Genomic DNA, 7096 nt, shown 5'->3' with positions numbered 1-7096 from the left:
ACTCCACACTTACTCCTGCTCTCACACCTTTGCTGCCCTTTCCTCTTTGAATGAATATGGCACTTGAGAAATTCCCAAAGTAACATCCTCAAGGAAACAGCATATCTAATTAGAAACAAGGTAAGAACATTCATTACTTAAGTGGTAAGTTAACCTTTTGAGGCACTTGTCATTGTAAACACTTTAATCACTGGTTACAGCAATCTCAGAATTGTTGCAAAAAGCAGTACTATACACCTGGTATACTAGATAAACCTGTTTGCTTTACCTGGATTTTTTTTAGTATGACTTCTGTTACACTTTGCTACTTGTTGATCACCTTGTTATGAAACTTTCTGCATGCTTCTCCCAAACCATTGTCTACCTCTGTATCACCCTAGGCCAGGAAAAACTCCTGCCCAAAGTATAACACTCATCAATTACCCACTTCTTTTCCATCTCATGTCAGTCAGAATTCCTCTTCAGCCACATGCAGCCAGCAGCAACCAACCATCATACCCAAAAGTCAACTTTTTCTTCAACACTTCCCCAAGGCTAGCCAAAATCTCACTCCAATTACAATCCAAAATCAGAGCAAGTACTTTCCTAGAAGATGAGTCCTCAAAATATGTCACTTAAATGCTGAAAGTCTAGGGACTAGAACTGAGTGTTTTGAATATTGGAACTAACATTAAACCAACAATATTAGCAGTTAATGAGACCTTTCTCAAGCTGCCAGCCATCCTCTTCACATACATAACCAACAATTATTACATACACTTAACAGATGCCTAGACTTGTAGACAGGTGAAGGAGTCCTTCAACTAGTTAAGAAGCAACCTAATAATATCGCATCAATAATCGTTAGCAGCTCTCCTAACATCGCAAGTGACCCAAACTGTAATAAAAGATATATTTCAGCAGTTTAAATGAAGCACAAAAATAATTAAACTGGGGGATTTTAATATATATAACCTATCCAGTAAGAGCAACCATCTTACTACATTCCTGAGTACAACTTCACCCAAATTGTGAAGTCACCATCTAAACCAGTCCAAACAAACATAAAAGTAATTCCTACTAGATCTCTTCTTTGCAAATATTCCTCATAGCTTATGGGAAACAACCTTCTTACCAAGTCATCTCAGCAACCATCTTTCAATCCAGCGTGTTATCAACTGCAAAACCCCAAGGTCTATGCTAGTAGTGACTGAAGCAACACACATAACAGAGACCAATGAAAATAAGGTGATTGCTGATATCAGTACTGTGGACTTGTCTTCTCCATACTAAACTGTGGACCCTACAGCTGCCCTGCACATTTTCAACACTCTAACCAGGGCAATTATTAACAGAAATTTCCCAACTACAAAAAGGCATACAGGAACAATACTGCTGCTGGCTAAACTCAAGTGTAAATAAATTAATTAATGAGAGGGAACATTCTTGGATAAACTGGAAATACTCTCACAAAATACAAGACTACAAAATCTTCCAGTAAAAAAAGACATTTGAAAAATAGAAAAAAAAGCCAAGTTGTCTTATCTTTTTTTTTTCCAAACACTTTTACTGAATTATCACTTGTGACATAGACAAATTTATATTCATATAAAAGTATTCATACTATAATTAACATAACAAACATTTTACTTCACATATATCACTGTATATCATATAACCTGAACAACATAACATAAATTATTCAATTCTTGCCTTTTTTTAAACAATAAACATCTTTATTAAACCATCACTTCCTACATAGGCAATCATACATTTATACAAATGAAAGCAAACCACACCGACATAATCCTAGTTGCAAGCATTTTACATCACAAACCATACTGACATACTCCCAGTTGCAAACATTATACAACACTTATAATCTACCCAATCTTTTTCAGTCAAACATTACATAGCTTATTTAAGTCCTGCTGTGTTTTAAACCTAATTCCTCCCTTGTGTGTATTCTTCCCATAATTCCCATTTTTTTCCTATTTAGCTTGCTCCAACCCTTTTCTAAAGATCTCAGTTCCAGTTGTTTTATCTCTGTTACTACATTCACTACTTATAGTATAGTTGGTTTAGATTTTAATTTCCATTTTCTAGTAATTGCTTTTTTGGTAGCCACCATTATTAGACACAGCAAGGCCTTACCATGTCTAGGCAGTTCCGATTCTGTATCATAGCTCAGAAAAATCATTTTCCTCATCAAACCAATTTGCCCACTCAGCATCTCCAAAAGTCCATCCTGCAGGGTATCCTTAAAGTCTACCAGTTCAATGCACTCCCACCTCTTTCTTCCCTGTTACACCTCCAACATTTGCTGTCGGCTTGAAGAAAAATTCTCTGGAGTCTACTTGGGGTATAGAAATATCTATGTAAACAATTCCAGGCAAAAATCCTAAATCTTCTAGATTTTGTTGCATATTTGAGAGACATACATACATCCTTCCATTGTTTCTTTGTGAACTGCTTATCCAGTCTCTTTCCCAATCCTTTCTAACCTCCTCTGATTGATTCTTATAGTTATCATGCAATATTTTATATGCTCTACTAATTATTCCTTTTTTAATGGCAACTTCTGTTCTAGATTCCATTAAAACTCTACCAGTGCAGGTCTTTTGTTTAGGACCCCCTATTTCTTTCTCTTTGCCTATACCCTGATATCAATCCCTGACAGGGAAATAAGTTATTGGTGTTTTCCCATTCTATCACTTTTCCCTCTCTACTTATTTGCTCCCAATAACTTGGTGTCTTTACCAGTTTTCTCCAATACATGCCAGCCCCCTCTTGCCTATTGTCTAAATTCCTAATTTCAGTCATCCTTATCAGCAGAATCTCCTTTCTTGCATCCTATGTTGGCTTAGTTCTTATAATACTTTCTGCTACATTGTGGATATAATGTTCTGTATGATTATTGTTATTCTCTTTAAAGACCTGCATCCAAAATCCCAGTCTCTCCTTGTTTCTTGAGCACCCCCCCCCCGTTTCATTATCATCCCTTTCTACTTTGTAATATAGATTTCTGCTTGTGCTATGTATAGGAGTCTTATCTGTGTAGCTCTGAAATACCTCTTCAAATTGGGTAAACCCAATCCGTACTGTTCTACTGGAAAAATCAGCTTTTCCCACTTGACTCTTACTGTCTTCCCCTCCCAGATAAAGTCACTCAGCTTTTTATTAATTATTATCAACAATGTCTCCTCTGGTTGATAAAAATATGCCTGACCTGTGTATATGACTAAAGGGACTAAAACATTTTAACTGCTTGTATCTTGTTATCCATATCCATATAACAAAACTTCCATTTTCTCAGTTTTTGTGTTGTCTTTTGTTTAGTCTCTTCCCACATATCCTTAGCTGCCACACTAGAATAATTTTTAATCTATACTCCTAAATACTTCATTTTATCACGTCCCCATAAATATGGATATTCCCGAACCAGGTCATGTGTAGGTACATAATTTACTGCTACTGCCTTTGTTTTAGCTTCACTAATTTTGTATTCTGAAAAGATCTGAGACTGTCTCAAAATGTTCCACAACACTGTAATGTCTCTTTCTGGTGCTGTCAGTTATAAAATAATATCATCTACAAATAAAGCCAGCTTTTCTTGACTACCATACCAATTATATTCTTGAGTTTCTGAGTCCCATATTTCTTTGCTAATGGTTCTAAATATAATGCAAATAATAAAGGGAAAGTGGATATCCCTGCCTGGTTCCTCTACTCAAGCAGAAATTACCAGTGAGGATCCCACCCACTTTAATTTTCACCTCCGATCCCTCATTTATCCTCCTAATCAACCTTATATATTTTTTCAGGAAATGCAAATGCTTCCATTGCCCTGCTCATATAGTCCCAGCTTACTCTTTCATCTGCTTTCTCTACATCAAGACCCACCAACAACAATGGTATTTTCTTACATTCTGCTTCCCTTTGGATCATCAATGTTCTATTAATGTTGTCAAATGTTTGCCTCCCCTCCACAAAACCACATTAATCCATATCTATCAGTTTTTACATTACTTTTGCCATTCTTTTAGCCATTATAGACATGAACATTTTATAATCATAGTTTAGTATTGAAATGGGCCTGTATGAAGCTGGATCTGATGGATCTTTATCTTCTTTAGGTAGTACAGCTACTACCGCTTTCTTCGAGGACGTTGGTATTTCTCCTCCTCTTAAAATACTGTTAAACAAAACTTTCCAGATTTTTATCAAATTTTTTCCTCCTAGCTTCCAAACTTTGACAGGAATACCATCTATTCTTGGGGACTTTCCTGTAGACTGGTTATACATCACAATTTTTATCTCATCTCCTCCTATCCTAACTGTTAGTAATTGAGCCTTATCTACCTCTAACCTTGGCATATTTAATTCTTCCAAAAACATTTTTATTTGTATCTTTTTTTGATTTCATATTCTTCTGCTTTATAGAGACTTTCATGGAATGTCCAAAATATTTCTAATACCTCTACAGGATCTCTTGTTACCTTCCTTGTTTCAGACTCCCTAAGTTTGGCGACAGCCCTTTCTATTTTCTGTTGCCTGAGTTGTTGTGCTAAAAGTTTTTGTGCTCTAGTGTTATTATCAAAAAAACAGTTGCTTAATAGCAACTTTTCTAAACTCATGCATATTATTGAGGTAATGTCTTATTTTCCCTCCAGCATTATGCAGTTGATCCTCTTCTTGTTCTGTGAGATTTCCCCCTATTCTGTAATACTTTATCATATGTCAGTCCCTCTAAATAATTTGTGCTACTTCTTAACCATAGCTCCCTTTCTTTTACTTCCACCCTATTTTTAACCTCCATCTTAATTTTATTCAATTCTCTAGCTATATTTTCAGAAGAAATTTTTATCCTCTCTAACAGCTCCTAAATAATATCTACTACCCATTCCTTAAATCCCTCTCTTTTCAACAGATAGGTGGCAAAGCACCATTGTCTCATTTTTATTTCATTGCCCTGTACTTTTATTTAGCTATTATTGGCACATGATCTGAAACAGTTATTGGGTGAATACCAAGACCTTTAATTAAATGCACATGTTCCTGTGAAATGTAAATTCTGTCTAGCCTAGCCCAGTTTTTACATCTTGGGAATAATATGTAAATTCACTCCAAACTCCTATTACTGAATTCACATCTTCCATGACAAACATTTTCATAAATTTCTTCAAAAATCTACCCTCCTTTGTTATATTCTCCTTTCTGGGCCCCCCAAACACATCCTCACTGCTGCAAATCAAATGCCAATCCCTACCTACAATTAATATTTCTTGCTGAAAACTGCTTATTTCTCCCAGAATTTTCTTTACCTCCATTATAACAATTTTAGGTGGAATGTAAATACATGCTAGTGTAATCCTCCTCCCTTGCCAGAAGCCCTTTAGCACTACAAATCTGCCATTGTTATCTTTTTTATCTTCTTCTTCTTCTATCACTATTGGAGCTCCTCTTGCAATAAATATAAGTACTCCTCTTTTCCTTTGTCCCAGGTATTCTGCTGAATAACCATCCTGAAAACCTTTCTGTATCAAATTCACATGTTCAGTTCTTTCTAAGTGTGTCTCCTGTAACATAACTATTTGCACCCTACATTTTTAACATAGCTCACTACTTTTACTTTTTGTATGTATTTGTGAGGCCATTTACATTTAAAGACATTGCAGAACACATCATTGTATTAAAAAGTTATTATTCCCACCTTTTATGTATAACACCTTTTTTCCCCCAAACATCTTTATTAAATTTTCACATATGGCAAAGGCAATCTTACATTTTATATAAATGAAAAGCATACAAAATTATACCACTTTAGTTGCAGTTTACATCACAGACACCACTGAAACAACTGTAGTTGCAAACTTATACATCACTTATAAACTATCCAGTCATTGTCAGTTAAGCATTATATGGCTCATTCAATTCCTACCTCTCAGACCTTGTTCCTACTCTGCACATATTGTTCCCACAACTTTCTCATTTTTCCCATGTAGTGTGCTCCCTTTCTCCTCCAAAAATCCCAATTCCAGATGTCCTATCTCTGTCACTATACTCACCACCTCTAGTAAAGTTGGTCTAGACTTTGATCTCCACTTTTCAGCAACCACCACGATTAGACTCAGCAAGGACCCACTTTGTCTAACAATTCTGATTCTGTAGCATAACTCAAAAATAATTTCCCCAGTCAGTTTAATCTGCTCACCCAGCATCTCTGACAGAATGGCCTGCAGGGAATCCCCGAAGTCTACCAGCTTACTACACTCCCAAAAAACTTGCTCTCATCCACCTCCCTCCTGACCACCACACCTCCAACATCTGCCATCCACATGAGGACAAATTCCCTGGAGTCTACCTGAGGTACAAAAACACCTATGCAAACACTTACAGACAAAGATCCCAAATCCTCCAGACCTTGCTACACACTTGGGAGATATACATACATCCCCCACTGCCCCCCTGTGAACTGCCTATCCAATCTCCCCCAATCCCATCCAAGCCTGATTCCCACAATCATCACGCAACATTTCATATGTTCCACTAATTGCTCCTTCCTTAATGGCAGCCTCTGCTCTAAACTCTATTAAAAACTCTACCAGTGCTGGTCTTTCACTCAGGAGCCCCCTAGTTCTTTTTCATTGTCTACACTCTGATATCAATCCCCAACAGGGAAGGCAATCTCCAACCCATAGTCCAAATAAACTCTTGGTCCCTTCCCAATTCACCACCCCTCCCCCTCCAGCTACCTGCTCCTAATAACCTGGCTACCCCGCCAGCCTCTTTTAATAAATTCCAGCTTCTTCTTGCCTACTATCTGTACCCCTGACTACAGCCATCCCCATCGGCAAAATCTCCCCCCCCACTCTCACACTGGCTTGGCTTATAACACCTTTTTTGTTAAATGTCTAGTTACAGCTTTTGTGTTACATGCATACACTGTTTGGCAGGTTGAACTTTTACACAGTTGTTTCTTGTCATATCCATCTGAGTTTATGTCACATCTTATAGAACTTTTTGTTTTATTGAAAGCCCTCAAACAAAAAAAAAAACCAAATACACCCCAACACTCCCTAAAACCTATTAACTTAATACTAACAGACAAAACTAT

Source organism: Protopterus annectens, chromosome 16.part0 (assembly GCF_019279795.1).
Source record: "Protopterus annectens isolate FY-2018-M chromosome 16.part0, PAN1.0, whole genome shotgun sequence".
Classification (NCBI taxonomy): domain Eukaryota; kingdom Metazoa; phylum Chordata; order Ceratodontiformes; family Protopteridae; genus Protopterus; species Protopterus annectens.
The sequence above is the reverse complement of the archived record's forward strand: the minus strand, read 5'-3'. Positions refer to the sequence as shown.